General features: G+C 50.0%; 1 protein-coding gene across 2 annotated transcripts in view; it reads left to right on the forward strand.

Moving 5' to 3' along the window:
• CFH (complement factor H) overlaps positions 1-17,127 on the forward strand; it is a 633,102-nt gene that overhangs the window by 247,165 nt on the left and 368,810 nt on the right. The gene's annotated exons all lie outside the window — the stretch shown is intronic.

The following is a 17,127-nucleotide window of genomic DNA, read 5'->3' on the forward strand; positions in this document are numbered from 1 at the left end:
ACCATCTTCTGCTGAAACCCCGCTTTTTAACAATAAACCAAATATGCAACTCAGGCTCTGGCCCTCCGCCAAAGACACGGGCAGCACCTGCCCGTAACCCCCAAAGATGCGGCCTACAGCAATGGGAATATCCCTTCCAGGACCTCCTGGATGGCCACCAGGAAGAGGTCCATCCCCAGAAAGGACAAGTGCACCCCGTCCCTGCCAAACAACCCTCCGGCACTACCCCACGACCATTCGTGTCGAATGTGTCTCCCCCCCATCCGGGCCAACCACGCACCAATCTGCTGATTGGCCTTGGCCCGGCTCCGCCGCCAAATGACCCGCTCGGCCTCCGCCGGTCGGAGAACCATGTCCGACCAGCAGAGAATGGTATTTGGCAATAACAGGGAGACTGTCATCAAATCCTTCCGGACATTGCATATAAACTGCTTCCCCAGCAACTTCCCCCAATCATTCCCACCCAAATGGATCACTAAGGCCTGCGGCGGGCCCCTCCACTCGCACTCCCACCGAACACAAGGAATTAATTCATCCCACTTCATCCCCCTCCTCCCCAACCAATATACCCGAACACCCCGGCAGGCAAGATCCAGATGAGCTCCGTACGGGCGTCCGCAGGCGTGCTGGTGAGCCCAGTGCGTATAGGAATGTCCTATGATCCACACCGACCTCCCTTCCACCACCGCACCTGCAAAGAAACCCGCATTAGAACTGTTCACCACATGCCCTGTCCCAAGCGGACATACCCCTGGAACGCCGGCGAAGTCCATTGACCGATTCTCTGTATGACACCCCCTCCCAGACCCGCCCTCGCCGCGGAAGTCGCTGCGCCAATCCGAAAGGAATGTGTCCCGAATTTGCGCGCCTCGAACCCTGCCACTGTCAAGGCGCGCCTCAGCACCATTTCGAACTGGTATTTCGTCAGCGGACAAGAATCCGCGTGAACCAAAAACCCCCTTGCCCCTGCCGGCCGAAGCTGACAGTAACTCACTGCGTTGGCCACCGGGCACGACCTCAACCCCGGGACCGCCCTGAGCACAACCGAGGCCCCTGTTCCCCGCTGGTCCGTCTTGGAACACGGAATACGGATAAACACCGAGCCGCTGGTTACCACCACATTACTAGCCAGCAACCCCGGGCAGTCGGTACTACTCGCCGACCGAGCCACCAGCTCGCTCACCCGAAACGCCCCGAAAAACGCGAACACGAACGCTGCCCGAAAGAGAAGCGCCTCGTACAAAGACGAACAGAGCTCTGTCAAGACATCCCACAAGCGCAACAAAACCTCGTGCGTGATTGGCCGACGCCTGTCCGGCCTCCTCCCCACTTCCCGCAGCCAACCCGCGAGCACCCTCCGAACCACGAAGTGTCTCGCCGGAAAACCCCATCCGTGCGCCCGCATGAAAAAGGAAAACCCCGCCATCTGACGCCCCACCGCCGCTTGCGTGTAGCCCGCTTCCCTGGCCCACTCCAAAAAGCGCACCAGGGCCACGTCCGACACCGGACCACCCGGCCACCCCAGGGCAGACAGAAACCCCACCACCTTCCTGGCCCCTCCTACGTAACCTGACCAAGTAGATGGGGCTAATGAAGCCCGCAGCAAACTCCAGGCTTCCAGGCACCGAATCTCCATAGGGAAGAGGGCACGACCGCCCCGTTCGGGTCTGCATTCGGGGCCAACTCTCGGAATAACTCCCACTTGAAACGAGAAAGAGAGTCAGCCACCCCGTTAGCCACCCCAGGAACATGCCACGCCCACACCGAAGCGTTGAGCCACATGCACTGTTTCACCATCTCCCACAGCAACTCCGAAACCAAAACGCAACGCGCCAATCTCTTATTGATAACATCCACTACCCCCCGGTTATCACACCAGAAAACGACCCGCTGGTCCCGGAGCCTCCCCCCCAGACATGCAGCGCCACCATGATGGGGAACAATTCCAGGAACGTGATATTCTTAGTCGACCCAGCCTCCACCCAGTCCGCCGGCCACGCGGTCGCGCACCAAGCCCCCTGAAAGTATGCCCCGAATCCCGCCGACCCCGCCACGTCCGTGAACAGCTCCAGTTCTCGATTGGACGCCGGCCTGGATTGCCAGAACGCCGAACCGTTGAACTGCTCCAAAAAGGCGTCCCAGACACGCAGGTCCGCCCGCAACCAGGCCGTCACCCGAATCCTGTGATGACGCTTCCTAACACCCGCCATGGAATGCGACAACCGCCGCAGGAAGACTCGCGCCATAGGCATCACCCTGCAGGCAAAATTGAGACTACCCACTAGCGATTGCATGTCCACCAACGTCATCTTAGGCCGCCCCAGCACTGTACGCACGAGACCCCGCAAGCGCTCCACCTTATCCTCCGGCAGCCTCGACACCATGGCCTCCGAATCCAGTTCGATCCCCAGAAAAACCAACCGCGAGCAGGGACCCTCTGTCTTCCCTGCCGCGAGCGGAACACCAAACTCCACCGCTACCCTTTGGAATTCTCCCAACACTCGCTGGCACTCCCCGGAATAAACTGGGCCCACGAAGAGAAAATCATCCAGGTAGTGGACAATATCCTGCGACCCAGCCCTCCGGCTCACCACCCAGTGCAGGAACGAACTGAACGCCTCAAAGTAGGCACAGGCAATCGAACACCCCATCGGCATGCACTTAACCACAAAGAACGCCTGCTGAAAGCGAAATCCCAATAAGCGGAAGCAGTCCGGATGGACCGGCAGCAGCCGGAACGCCGACTCTATATCCGCTTTGGCCATAAGGGCTCCCGGTCCGCATCGCCTCACCACCCGCACCGCCGAGTCAAATGACGCATACCGCACCGTGCACAGCTCTTTAGGGATCCCGTCATTCACCGACCGCCCCTCCGGGAACGATAGGTTATGAATCAGGCAAAATTTTCCCGCCTCCTGCTTGGGAATCACCGCCAACGGTGAAAGCACCAGACCGGGAAGCGGAGCAACCTCGAACGGACCCGCCATCCGCCCCAGCGCCAGCTCCGCCCGCAACTTGTCCCAGACCACCGCGACCAATCACCTCACTGTAGGACAGTTGGCCCCCCCCCCCCCCCCCCCCCCCCCGAACCCGGGATCCGGAACCCCTCCGCGAACCCCTCCCGCAACAACCGCGCCGCCTCCGCCTCCGGGTAATCTCCCAGCCAAGGAAGCCTAGCCGCCAGTCGGATAGGCGTCACCGCTGTGCCTAACCCGTCACTTGCCTGTACCCTTGGCCGCCGAAGCGCCCGCTGGGCCATCACTCTGCTTTTTGTTGCACCGGACGGCCGGATGCCCTGCTCCGCAGGACGAACACTCGTGCCGAAACTTGCAGTCAGGGAAGAGGCACGTGGCGCGGTTAAACCGCCAACACACATCGCTGCGTCCCGACCCCGGCTTAACCGGGCCCCCGGACGGGACCTCCCTCCGAAAGGGCCGCCCGACCCCCCCACCGGCTGACGCGCCCAGTCCAGTCGCTCCCCCCGACACTTTGGCTGCCATTTGAGTGAGCCACAAGCCCACATCCTGCGTACCCCAGGACATAAACTTGTTCTCCTCCATGCGGTCCCTGAAGCGCTCGTCGTAATTCAGCCACGACCAGCCTTCATACTTCCTACTTGCCGCCAGTATGGCATCTGCGTACGCCAGCAACGGCCCATACTGCGCCGGGTCTGAATGTCCGACCACGCTTGCCAACCGCAGGAACGCCCGCATCCAATTATGGATGTTCCTGGCCACCTTCTGGGGCCCACCCACGACTCGCTCACCCTTACTCTTCTTCTTCTTCCCCTTCCTACGCCCCCTCCGCCCCTCCAAAAGGCGGAAAATATCTATAAACTGACGCCTCCGGATGCGCCGCCGCAAGGACCGCGGCACCTCTTCCCACAACTCGGTCAACGCCACCAACGCCGGAGCCCCTCGCCCCTCCACGTCCGCCGCACGCCCTGCCGCCTGCAATGACACCACATCCGCCGACGGAGAGTGTGCCACGCCACTCCACGCAGCCCCTCCCCTCGACCTCCTGCGGGCCGGCAGTGCTAACCCCCACTCCCCCAAGGCCCCCCCAGGTTGCCAAGCCCAGTCCTCTCCCCCTCCCAGTCCTCCCCCCACGGGCACACCCGCCCCCACCGAGCTCCGGCCCCCCTGCCCGGACTCCGGTGGCAGGCGCCACCACCCTTCAGACTCAGCAACGCCAGCCGGGCCGACAGGCCACACAGCGCTGCCCCACCCCCCTTCCAACCCCAGCTCCTCACCGTCCTCCCACGGGGAGCACCCTAACCCCGCCCCATCCCGCCTCCTCCCGCTCCGCGAGCGGGACCCCCCACCCGCCCCGGCCCCCGCGTTCCACGACTTGGCACCCCAGACAAAGCGCTCCTCCCCCACCGCCGCACCTCCCCCACCTCCTGAGACCCTGCCCGACCGCCCCGGCCTACCGCACTCCCCTGGTCTCCCAACCCCCCAACCCCCCCACCATCTCCCCTATCGGGAACAGCAGCACCCCCTGTCCCACGAAGCAGCCCAGCGCCCCCTCGCCCTCCACCAGCCCCCCCTGTCCTCCCCCCACTCCCTTTCTGCCCTCCGGCAGACTGTGAGCTCTCCACAGCTCCCGACAGCCCCCTGCCCCGCCCCCTGCCCCGCGAACAGGCCGCTCTCGGTCCCCTGCTTCTACTCCCCCCCCCCCCCCCCGCCCGTCCACCAACTCTAGGCCAACCAGCTCGGCCTCTGGCACCCCCTCCCCCTCCAGCGGCATCTCACCAGCCCCCCCTCTCTGATCTCCACCCCCGTATCCGCCGCTCCTACTTACCCTCTCCAAAACTGCCAGCCCCCGACGGTAGACCGCCAAACCGCCAACCTCCAAATCCGAGTCCTCACCCAGCACCTCGTCCTCTCCCGGGACACACGCCGCTTCCTCGGACTCCGCTCCCAGCTCCGGATCCATTGGCCGACCGACCCAGCCGCTGAACAAGCAAAAAAAATTTTTTTTTTTTGTTTGTTTATACACCGGCTGGTTTCTAACCCTGGTCTCCTAGCTCCTATCCCACTGCTCTACCCTCGTGCTACCAGAGACATAGAATATGCTGCTGCTAAAAGCACCCGAATTCGCTCTGCTGCTTCCTCCTGCTGCTGCCCCGAGCTTTCTGACGCACGTTCCCGTGCCTGCACGCCTTCCTCACCTCCCACAACCCCCTTTTTGGCCAGCCGGCCAATCAACTCCTCGGGGACTATGGCAACCAGCCCTTCCCCCAATCTCTACCTTCCTTTCCGTGTCCCCTTAACTCCACGCTCCTAGCCTCCCGCTGACCTGCCGTTTGTCCTTTCGACCCCCCCCCGCGTTCCCTGCCCCTCCCCCGCCGCTTTCTCCACGAGGCTCCCGAGCGGCCTGGGTCCACATTATCTGGCCCGACCGATCACGGGGCTCAGTCGGGCGTCCAGAACAGTGGTCTCTTGTGAAGATTTGATGGCCTTCGGAGTGAGGAAACTCACTCCAAGATGAGATTTGGACAATGTTCTCTCCACCTAGCTTGATGGACACTACCTGGGCAACAACAAGCTAGGTGGAGAGAACATTGTCCAAATCTCATCTTGGAGTGAGTTTCCTCACTCCGAAGGCCATCAAATCTTCACAAGAGGCCACTGTTCTGTTCGTACGTCTCATGTTGAATGTGAAAGTGGCCCCCAACCCCCTACACTAATACCTAATCCCCACCTCGAGTTTCTAGGTGGGCCTACCATAGGGATACAAATACCTGTCTAGGGATAAGACATTATAGTAAGGTTCTCTCTCTCTCTCTCTCTCTCTCTCTCTCTCTCTCTCTCTCTCTCTCTCTCTCTCTCTCTCTCTCTCTCTCTCTCTCTCTCTCTCTCCTAGCCCACAGGATATTGAAACAGGCTGTTTGTGAACCATGAGATAAACCTTTTGTGGCACATATACTCCACCCCCTGAATACAAAATTGCAAATCACGTTAACAGCTGTTAGTGTGATTTGTGTAACTAACTCCTTGGAAAATGACCCCCTAAATTTATGAAAAAGACCAAAACATTTTCAAGGTATAATTAAACATGTGGATAAGTCTGAGCGAATCTGAGAAGACATTTGACAAGGTCCTTCTGTCTTTGCAAGCAGGAAGGACATGATCTGCCTTCTGCCAGCACAGTATAGTGTTATCTGCTGTCACTGGAAGACTTCATTGTGTGTTACTCAGCAGTATAAGCAGGAAGGAGATTGTGAATTTTCTTCTTGTAAAGACAAAAGACCCTCCTGAATCAGAAACTGAAATTCCAGAGGAATGTGATTTGTAGCCCTGGGATCTTTGGGAGGGGCAGAATTGCCTGAGGATCCTCATTGCATCAGGGAGGTTGTTTAACAGATCAGACTTTGAAGAAGAGGAAGAGGATTGTGGCTTGAGGAGGAAAATGGGTGTTTAACAGATCAGAAGAAGGGAGGATCATTGGCTCAGGCACAGGGACAGTGCCTAGATTAAGGTCAGCTACCTCTGCACACAGTTTTGGCCCACATCAGACATATGCTGCTGAAAATCAGCACTGAGTTCCTAATTTGACTCCCCTAATCTAAGTCCATCTACCAGTCTATCCACATTTTAGGCCCCTAAACCTAAAAGGTTTGTGAATTTAGGGACCTATATTTAGTGGCTGAAAGGAAGGACATTTTTACTCAGTGCCATCTAGACATCTAACTCAATTCTTGGGCGCTAAGCTCCTGCTGACAAAATTGTTCCTATAGTTCTCTCTCCTGGAGGGTGTGGATTTTTACTACTTGCATATAGTCTTCATGTTACAGATGCTATGTATGAGACTTTATAAGTTGCTAAGGATATGAAAATCAGTGCCAGGGAGAGGTTGTAGTTTATGTATCACCCATGAAAGGTAGTAATTCTCTAAAGGCCTTTGAACCCAATTAGTGTTAAAAGTTATGTTTTCAGGATAAAGTCCAACTCCCACCATTTTTGGACCTTTTTCTGTCTTCCCACCTTGCCCCCTAAGAATATTTCTTTAAATGTTTTCTTATGTTCCATTAAAGTGGAAAACTATTTCCTGTTTGTCTATGACATGTTACTGTTATTGTATCCCTTTTTTGTTTAAAGGTCTGCCTTGGCTTTTTGCATCAGTATGTGTGAGTGCATTGAGGCTGCCTGTGATCAGAGAAAGTGAAATTAATTATTCGAGATGTGTGCTTTTACAGCAGCTCAAGTCAGCTCCCTTCTTCCCTTTTAGGGAGTTCCTCTTTCTTCCTCTTTGCTATGTGAGCACTTGAATGGTAGTCGGGTCTGGCTGTCTTGCAGGTTTCATATCATGCATGTGTGAACATTTCTCCGTCTCTTCCTGTGGCCCCGACAGGCAGGCCACGTCAGGCCTCTGCCACAGCATTCTCCCCATGAGGGAGATGCCGCCGGCTGCCTCCTGAACTCCCCCTCCCTAGGCGTGTGCGTGGGGTCTAGCTCCAGATTTAAAGGGGCCGCAGCAGGAAACCTCGGCCCGGCCCCTAATGATGACATCATGGCTTAGGGCTATTTAAGCCCACTTCTGGCTCCCCTTCCTTGCCTTGGCAACAGGTCAGCTCGTGTAAGTAGCTAGTTGCTTGTCCTGCGTTCCTGCTTCCTTTCCAGCATTCCAGTTTGTTCCAGGTCCTGTGTTCCTGCTTGTTCCTGTCTCTATTCCTGATTCCTGCTTGCTCCTGCCTCCTTTCCTGTATTCCTGCTCCTGTGGTTCCGCTCCTCTTCCACTCCTATCTTCAGCTGTCTCCTCGGCTCTGATCTTGGCTTGGTATCCTGACTCACCTGCCCGTCCTGAGCTCTGGCATTTTCTCTGGTTCTTGCTTGTCTTCAGCCTGCCCCGACCTCTGGCCAGGTTTACGGGTGTTGCACTGCTGCTGCCTGCCTTGACTCCTGGACCATCTCTGTTACTTCTGATCTCCACCAGCCTCGACTTGGACTGCCCACTGGACTCTCTCTGCCAGGAAATCCTTGCCTAAGTTCTGCCGGCCCTGGCACCCAAGGGCTCAATCTGCGGGGAACGAGGGCTGGTAAAGGTGAAGCTCCGGTATGGTCTCTTGGTCTTGTACTGCCTCCTGGCTAAGAATATCATTAGAGCGCCTCCGCTCGGTGGATTCATCTGTTCTCAGCCGGCTCAAGGGTCCACAAACACAACATAATCCTGACATAATAATAATGAAACTTTAGATCTGCCTCCCATGTTCAGACAAGATTGCACTGGTTTCCAGAAATTTAGTCAGAGTCTTCATCAGTGGCTTCCAGATGGCCATGAATGTCATCCACTCCCCAATAAAGCCAACTCCAGTATTGTCATTTTTTTGCTTAAAGGAGCACAAAAATAAGTTTATGTAATAAAGCATACAGAACACATAAGAATTTCATCAAAAATGAAATATTAACAGCATATATATCTAGCCAGCAGAAAAAGTGGATTTTCAGTTTTATCCCTTGAATAGTGTACCTACAAAGAGAAAGAAAGCTTGGCATTTCCTAATGAATATATATCTACCTATATGCCTTGCTATTTTAAGTCTATAATAGCTTTGACTCCATCAAGAAGGAGGTTGATTTTGTTTGCACATTTTAAATGTGGTGCCAAATATATTTAATTATGACATGACTTATATTTTATGCAAGTGTTTCATTCCAAAACAATCCAAAATGCAGTACAAATATCACTGTGTGCCACATGTACAATTTTTTTTAAAGTTCTGTTTATTGAATCATCTCAGAAACAACCATAAAAGCCAAACAACAATAAAGTACAATGAAAGGGCTCACTAGTTCCAATCAAAACATTATACATTAAACATTTGAATAAGATATAGACAAAACCAAGATGATCGATAATCTTTTCATATTAAGATCTTCATAGACGACTCATACCCAATCACACACAAACATAACCACACAAACACAAAGCAAATGTTACGGAACAGGGGTGTTTAGTGTGCCCTTGGGCCTCAGCCCATCCCCAGATGGATCCAGGACCGAACCGATGGTTGACGACGTGTTCCAGCATGGCTGACGGTCTTACCCTCTGCCAGGCCTGCAAGCTCCCAAGGCCAACCACATGATGTTGAAAGTTGAATGGTCCTCCGACCATTCCGAGCCCTTTCGGACCTGCCGCTTGGATCGCCATGGAGCAGCAGGCCTGGCCTGAGGATGAGGGCAGACGGGCCTTGACATGAAGACATGACACCAAGGTTGATGCAATGGCATCACAGACGAGAGTTGTTGAAGACATAACACCAGGACTATTGAAGACATAACACCAGGGCTGATGCGAAGATATCACGGACCAGTGGTCGATGCGACGGCATCAGAGACATGACACTGAAGTGCAGACATGATGAGGAACTTGAAATCCAGACAAGATGAAAAGCTGGGCAGGAGGACATTGGTACGGTCTCTCAGGGCACCCTACTCAGCCCACCTTCACGGGCGGACTTAATGGGCTGGTCGCAGACCACCCTGTCCCACTGCGTGCCCTACACAGCCCGAGGAGGCTGGTCACGGACAACGCTGAGAATGGGACAAGTGCAGGAAAGAATCCAGCCAACGCAGAACTTCATCTGAGGGAGCTAGGCCGGACAGGACCAGAAGGTTCAGGAGCGCTGAAGTGAACAACAAGAAGGGCAGGACACCAGGAGGCAGGAACAAAAGGAGACGAGACCCCAGGACACCTGGATGGGGACCTCAGGCACAAAGACTTGACATGACGAGAAGACAAAACGATGAGGAGCTCCACGAAGAAGACCTGATGGAGCTCTGGCAAGTAGGAGCCTCCAGAGTGAAGTAACCCCGATGCAAGGCGAAGACTGAAGTGACGGAGCAGCCATTTTATAGGGCTGGAGCAGGAAGTCCAATCAAAGGTGGAGCCAGCACACTTCCTGTGTCTGGCCCTTTAAATTCTGTAGAGATGCGCGGCCGCGCGCCTAAGAGAAGAGGCAGGAGCTTGTGCAGGACCGCGGACAGCGGCCTGCACTGATGTCTTCAACGCCGACGCAAGGCGGGGCCTGTGAAATATGCCCCGATGACGGCAGCGGCTCCAGCTGCTGCAGGAGGCCCTGGGGGCGGCTCCAGCCACTAATTCAGACTGGGGCTGCGGCCTCCTGGCTGCAAAGGTCAGGATGACGTCGGCGGTGGCTTCCAGCCGTGAAGAAGGCAGGCAACGGTCTGCGGCTCCTGCCGCATGAAGAGTGGCTCAATGGGCAGCCTCAGGGCTGCAGAAGGAAATAAAGTCTGCGGCTCCAGCAGCGCGGGAAGGTCCGACTCCGGCGGCATCCATGCCATGTCAGGTGAAGCATGGGAGGTGAGTGGAGCCTGCTTGCGGGGATTAGCTCCGCAAGCAGGGTTCATAACAGCAAATATCAAAAAAAATATGAAAATAGCCAAGGTTAGGCATTCATCATATGAAAAAAAAGCCCAAAGAATTAGATCATAGTTTCACATTTTTTCCATAAGTTGAGATATGCCTTGTTTCAGGATGTTTTAGAATTCTGCATATTCTGAAGTCTCATTTTCTCTATAATGGCTTAATTTTTCATCAGGGCTATCCATTGCTAAGACATTGGAGTTATACGTGACAGGCCTCAGTGGTTAGGATTAGAAAATGGCATGAAATTGGTGTGATAGACTTCAGTAGGGTTTTTTTATGTTTAAATCTCTTTATTAAGAGAGGTAAACAAGTGTACAAGTATACATAACAAGTGAACAAGGAACGACGCTCTATAATGTTCATTGGAAAGATACAGCATTGCTAATAAATAATAAACCTCTTAGTTTCCAAGAAAAGAGGAAGGAGAGAAGAGAGGGGAAAGAAAGAAAAGGTATAAAGAGAGAAAAGAAAAGAATGGAGAGAAAGAAAGGAGAAAAACAGAAAAAGATCAAGAATGATGGAGAGGGTAGGGGAGAAATAGCCAGCATATAAAACTAAATAAAGGTAAAAAGCAATGCATTGTACAGAGTCTGACACTCAGACGCCACCTTAACTATGAAGAAAGTAAAATTACATAGTCATCTAATGGCTTCCACACCTGGCATCAAGACTTCATCCTATGAAATTTTATCGCCATTGCCTTTTCATACTTGCTAAATAAGCACATAGAATTCCACCATAGTTGTTCAGAAAGCAGATCGCTATGCTTCCAATTAGCTGGTATGTTTGTAGTGCTACCAGAATAAAAAAATCTAACAATTTACCTTGAGCCAACGGAAGATGTACCATAGGGTCAGAACTCTATAAAACAATTAGAGTAGGTTACAGGTTGAGTAAGGCCTAAAATTGCAGAGATGGTGTTCCAGACGTGCACCCAGAAACGGGAAACATAAGGACAGTAAAATAACATATGGGATAATGTGCCTTTGGGCATATGACATGACCAACATGCATGTGAGGCAATTAAACCGGTGCGGTGTAGCTTCCAGGGGGTCCACAATGCTCTATGCATTGTAAAAAAGGGTCAGGCTAGAGGAGAGCGATATGCGAACTGACACCTGCCATATATATATTTCCAATTGACAGACATCAACGTCTGTAAGCCAAAGAGAATGTTCACCGGTGGTGGATCTAGAAGACCACAGCAATTTAATACTTTTGTATAGGCGAGACGAAAGGTGACCTAGATTACCATATGCATTATACAATGAGATTAAATAGGGTAACTCTGACGAGATGATGCTAGTTGAAACAGTGTTGGTTAAGGCATGTCTTAACTGAAGCCAAGCATAAAACTGAGATGAGGATGACCATGACTGTCCCTTAACCTGTTGTAAGGCAAAAGAGTATTATTGTCTAGCAACTTGGAGAGGAGCCATATACCATGTTGTTGCCAAAGTGGTCAATTAAGCGGACGTCCATCTATTTTGATCCTGGAATTATGTCATACTGGTGCGAACCTCGACTGTCACCAAGGAATCACAGGTAATGGCCTAACGGAGTCCATTTCCGCCATTGTTCGATGTAAAGAGCAAATGATCGGATTGGTCGCACAGCGTTTGGACAGAGGAATGCCAGGAAAATATTCCATAAGAGCTGGGTGTATTACATGGCATTCTATGGTGAGCCATCTAGGAGAGTCTAGGAAGGAAGAAGAAGAGGGGGCATAATAGTGATACCCCTGTTGTAATATAAAAGCTTGATGGTAAGAATAAAAATCTGGGAAGTTAACCCCTCTGTGCTGTGTAAGTCTTTTTAATTTGGATAGAGCTATGCAGGGAGTTTTATTATTCCATAAGAATCAGGAGAGTAATTAGTCAACATGTTTATAAAAACCTTTAGAAAAAAAAGATAGGGAGCATAGCAAGAGCATAGGTGATTTGAGGCGCTAATACCATCTTAATAGTATCCAATCGGCCCCACCATGTAAGGTGAAGGAGCGACCATTTTAGTTGAGCATCATGGATCTGTTGAAGAACTGACTCTTCACAGTGACTTATGATACTGAGGGAGTCCATATGAAATCTAATGCCAAGGTATTGAAGACCTCCTTTAACTTTTTGTATAGGAAAGCTTGTGAGATCTGTTAGTGAACCGAGGGAATTTAAAGGCAACATCTTAGTTTTATGCCAGTTGATTTTGTAGCCAGAAACCACAGAATAGGCAGAGATAACCTCAAAAAGAGAGGGGAGGGAGAAGTGAGGATTAATTAAAAAAAGAAGCACATCATCTGCATATGCCAAAAGTTTAAATGATTCACCCTCAATCAAGAAACCTTCAATGGATGCAGTTTGTCTAATAGCAAGTAACAGGGGTTCCAAAGCCAGGTTGTAAAGTAGGGGTGACAATGGGCAGCCTTGCCTTGTACCTCTTTGGAGTTGAAAAGAGGGAGAGGTGCAATTATTGACATATAGGAAGGCAGTGGGGGACGAGTAAATGAGCTTTACCCACGAGATGAAAATGGGACCAATCTCAAACCATTTAAGCGTGTCAAGCAAAAAAGGCCATTCTACGCGATCAACGCTTTTTCTGCATCCTATGAAATGGCCACAGCAGGGGACACTAAATTAGGCGCATGATCAAGTATATGGAGGAATAATCAGGAATTATGGGCAATTAATCGACCTTTGATGAATCCCGACTGGTCAGAGTGAATGAGGGTGGAAAGTATTGTGGTTAAGATTTTAGCAAACATTTTATAGTCCGTATTAAATAAGGATATCTGTCTATAAGTGGACATTTGGGTGGGGTCTCTACCTGGCTTTGGAAGGACAACAATACATGCCTCAGTGAAGGTAGAGAGGCCAGAAGGGTGAGAAAGGAAAGACATAAAATAGTCATGTAAATGTGGTACTAAGTCCGACTTGAAAGCATGGTAAAAATCCAAGGAAAATCCATCGGGACCATGGGCTTTTCCGCTGGAGAGGGAGGTGATAGCTGATGTTATTTGCGCCTGTGTGAGAGGATCATCCAATGTAGCGGCTTGAGACTTAGTAAGTGAAGGATGGGAAAACTGTGATAAGAAATGAGAAGTCCCTTCTGATGTGGGGTCCGTTTCAGATTGGTAAAGCGATTCATAAAAGAAACAAAATGCAAGCAGAATGTCTGTGTCTGATGTCAATGGAGTTTGGTTGGGTGACATTACCGTTGCAATATGTTTCTTCTCTTGGCATTTTTTAAGGTGCACCGCTAACAGATGACCACATTTATTGTTCTCTGCATAATACATTGCCTTAGTGCGAGTGAGGCATAATTGTACTTGTGCGCTTAAATGCTGGTTATACCGGTATCTTGCTTGCAGAAGAGACGTGAGAGTATCAGCAATACGTGCGGTGATATGTACTTGTTCCAGGGTTTCAACTTCCTGTTGCAAAGTAAGTCTTTTAGCCTTTTGAGATTTCTTAAGCTGTATAGTATGACTGATTATCAGACCTCTGATAGTAGCTTTAAATGCATTCCAAATAGTGGCCGGTGAAACTTCTGGTGTGGAATTGATCTGAAAATATTCCTTTATATTTGATTGGAAATCACTTATAAAAGAAGAGTCTGCTAGAAGAGCAGAGTTGAAGCGCCATCTATAATCGGGCTGAATAGATGTAAGAAGTTGCAAAGTGAGCTTCACTGCAGCACGATCAGAAACCAATATAGGACATATAGTTTCTGACTTTATAGAAGGAACTAGAGTACGAGAGATAAGAAAATAGTCAATTCTGGAGTATGATGTATGTAGATGAGAGTAAAAGGTAAAATCCTTATCTTTAGGATGGAGAAGATGCCAGGGATTGGAAAGACCATATGAATTTATCAGATGTTTTAATGTTTTGCAAGAATTAGATATGTGCGGCTTCAGAATTGTTTTCTTGTCAAGAAAGGGATCTAGAGGCTGATTAATGTCTCCGCCGATGATTACAGAAGATGAGGCTGTGGAAAGTAGTTGAGCAAAGGTAGATTGAAAAAACTCCGGAGTATCTGCATTTGGAGCGTAGAGATTAAGCAGAGTGTAGGGATGGTGAGCAACTTGGATTTGAGCTAAATTCCATCTACCTTCAGTATCAGAGAATTGGTGAAGTATTTGAGCATCTAATTGCTTATGAAGAAGTATTGCTGTCCCTATCTTGTTATGCACCTCAGGGCTATAATGAACATGTCCAACCCATTGTTGTTTTAATTTAATTGACTCAGAAGGAGGGAATGTGATATCCGTATTTAGAGAATGTAGATATGTCAGTATTTTTTTTCTTTTGATAGGGTGTGAGAAGCCATTTACATTCAGAGATACAATAGAAATGGAGGTGATAGAAGATGCCATAATGATGTTAGATAACCTGATGCATATATAAGGCTGCTTAAACGAAGATGGGACAACAAGAGGGGGTGAGAGAAGAGAAAGAAAGAAACAGAGGAAACAGGAAGAAAAGATCATACACCGAGTTAAAAAGTACTCGGAAGCCATAATGGCTGCTTACTGTAAAAGATCCTCTTGGCTTGCCAGAAGCTACTACCAACCAATGTCACTTGCCAGACCAAAACAGGGATATAAATTACAAACCCATATTTGGAAAGACAGTAATGAAAAACAGATAACCAAAAATGTCCGAAGTAAATTGTCATTGATCCAGATAGTCCATTCCCATATTACAGGGAGCCCTGCAAATGAAGGATTATGCATTCATAATATAATAGTGTGAACCAAAAAAGGAAAAGTTGTAGAATAGAATGTATGTGGAAATCATGGTAATGACATGCCTTGAATCTTAGTGCATGTACTCCTCAGGCAAAAAAAAAACCCAACATCACATCTGAGATACAAATTCAGGTCACCATGCTAGACCCTTGTTCTTGAGCCTGAGAAAGTCCTCAAGGACTGCAGGCTGCTGGAAAATGTTGGTGTGGTTTTGAAAGGTTATTTTCATCTGCGCTGGGTAAAGGAGGCCATATTGCGCTCCAAGGGACCTGAGGTGCGGTCGTAGGGCTAAAAACCCCTTCCTCTTCGCTTCCGTAGCTTTAGCGAAATCAGGTACAAAAAGAATATTTTTACCTTGGAATTGAATGGGTGATTGGCTTCTTGCAGCAGCCAGGATGAGTGGAATCTGGGGGTAATGAAGCACTTTGAAAATAATAGGTCTTGGATGTGGTGCATCGTGGAGGGACCCTGTGCACCCGTTCAATTTCAAGAGGACTATCGAATTTGAGTTTCAAGCATGCTGGGATGAGATTAATGAGAAAAGCAGCTGTGTTGGGGACGTCAGCGCCTTCCGGGATACCCAGTATGCATAAGTTATTTCATCAATTCCTATTAGACAGATCTTCAATTTCCAACTGCAGCTGCTCCAATTTTCGACTGAACTTCGGCAGTGCCGCGGTGGTAATCAGAAGTGATGATGTTTGCGCTTTGACGTCCTCCAGACGGGTCTGAAACAGGGCCATTTGCTGGGTAACAGATTGTAAATTGGTCCGAATAGCAGCTGAGGTCTGGTGGAGCACTGTGGTTAGGCAGCCATCTTGGTCGCTGCTCAAGAGCGCCCCCCGATAGACTTCAGTGTTAATGTTTGGAACATGGCATGCCGTAGCTGTAAATGACAGGCCTCATTGGTAATGGTTGGAACAAGGCATGCTGTATCTGTAAGTGACAGAGGTATGACTCCGTTGAGTTCATCTGCCTCCTTTTAACAAACACTACCTCAGAGGAATGACTCCACTGAGCTCCTCTGCCTCCTTTCCCCAAAACTCACCACTGAGGCATGACTCCACTGACTTCCCCAGCCTGCTTCACCCCAAATAGCTGTTGAGGAGAAGCAGGCAGGGAAGAGAGTGCACAAGTGCTGGGCCCTGAAAAAGGGGCGGGCCGGGGGGATGGTGGTCTGGGTGGAGAGGGGCGGGGAAGGACAGAGGCTGGCTGGGACAGTGATCATTAGCCACTATCTTCCCCCTGCATGTCACCCATACATGTGCCCTTCTCATTTTATAACATACACATGCACATTTTATTTATTTAGATTTATATTCCACTTTTTGTACTTTTTTCAGCACCTCAAAGCAGATTGCATTCAGGTACTGGAGGTATTTCCCTATCCCCAGAGAGTTTACCATTGAAGTTTGCAGCTGAGGCATTGGAGAGTAAAGTGATTAGCCCAAGGTCACAAGAAGCAACAGTGGGACTTGAACCATGGTCTCCTATAATCCACTGTTATAACCACTAGGCTACTCCTCTACTCTACACAAGCTGCTTCTTCTTAAAATAAGTGATGGTTAAGCCTGCATCCTACCAAATGTTACAAGCTGAGCAGCTGAAAGGATGCTAGTGCTCTCCTTCCTCCCACCATGTAAATCAGAAACCCATGACCCTGACTCTCCTCTCTCTCCAGTGGCACCACAAGTTCTATTTTAATGTTTTCAGTTGGCACTTTGAGTTATAAGTGTTTTGCATTCAATGTTTGTTTCCTTTATTTTTTCTGTGGAAGGGACAGATCCTTGGCTGTAGTACATTTCTGATAATTGCTCTATGACAAGGAGGAATATGAATTTTTATTTTTTTGAGGCATTTAGAATTCTATCATACATGTAAACTAGCAGCAGGGGATCAACAAAGTTTGCATCCTGATGCCTGGCCCTCTACCTAGGCCCATGCCAGCCTTGTTTAGGCAGAATCCAGAGTAAGTCACCATGAATTCAGCC

Source organism: Rhinatrema bivittatum, chromosome 10 (genome assembly GCF_901001135.1).
Source record: "Rhinatrema bivittatum chromosome 10, aRhiBiv1.1, whole genome shotgun sequence".
Taxonomy (NCBI): domain Eukaryota; kingdom Metazoa; phylum Chordata; class Amphibia; order Gymnophiona; family Rhinatrematidae; genus Rhinatrema; species Rhinatrema bivittatum.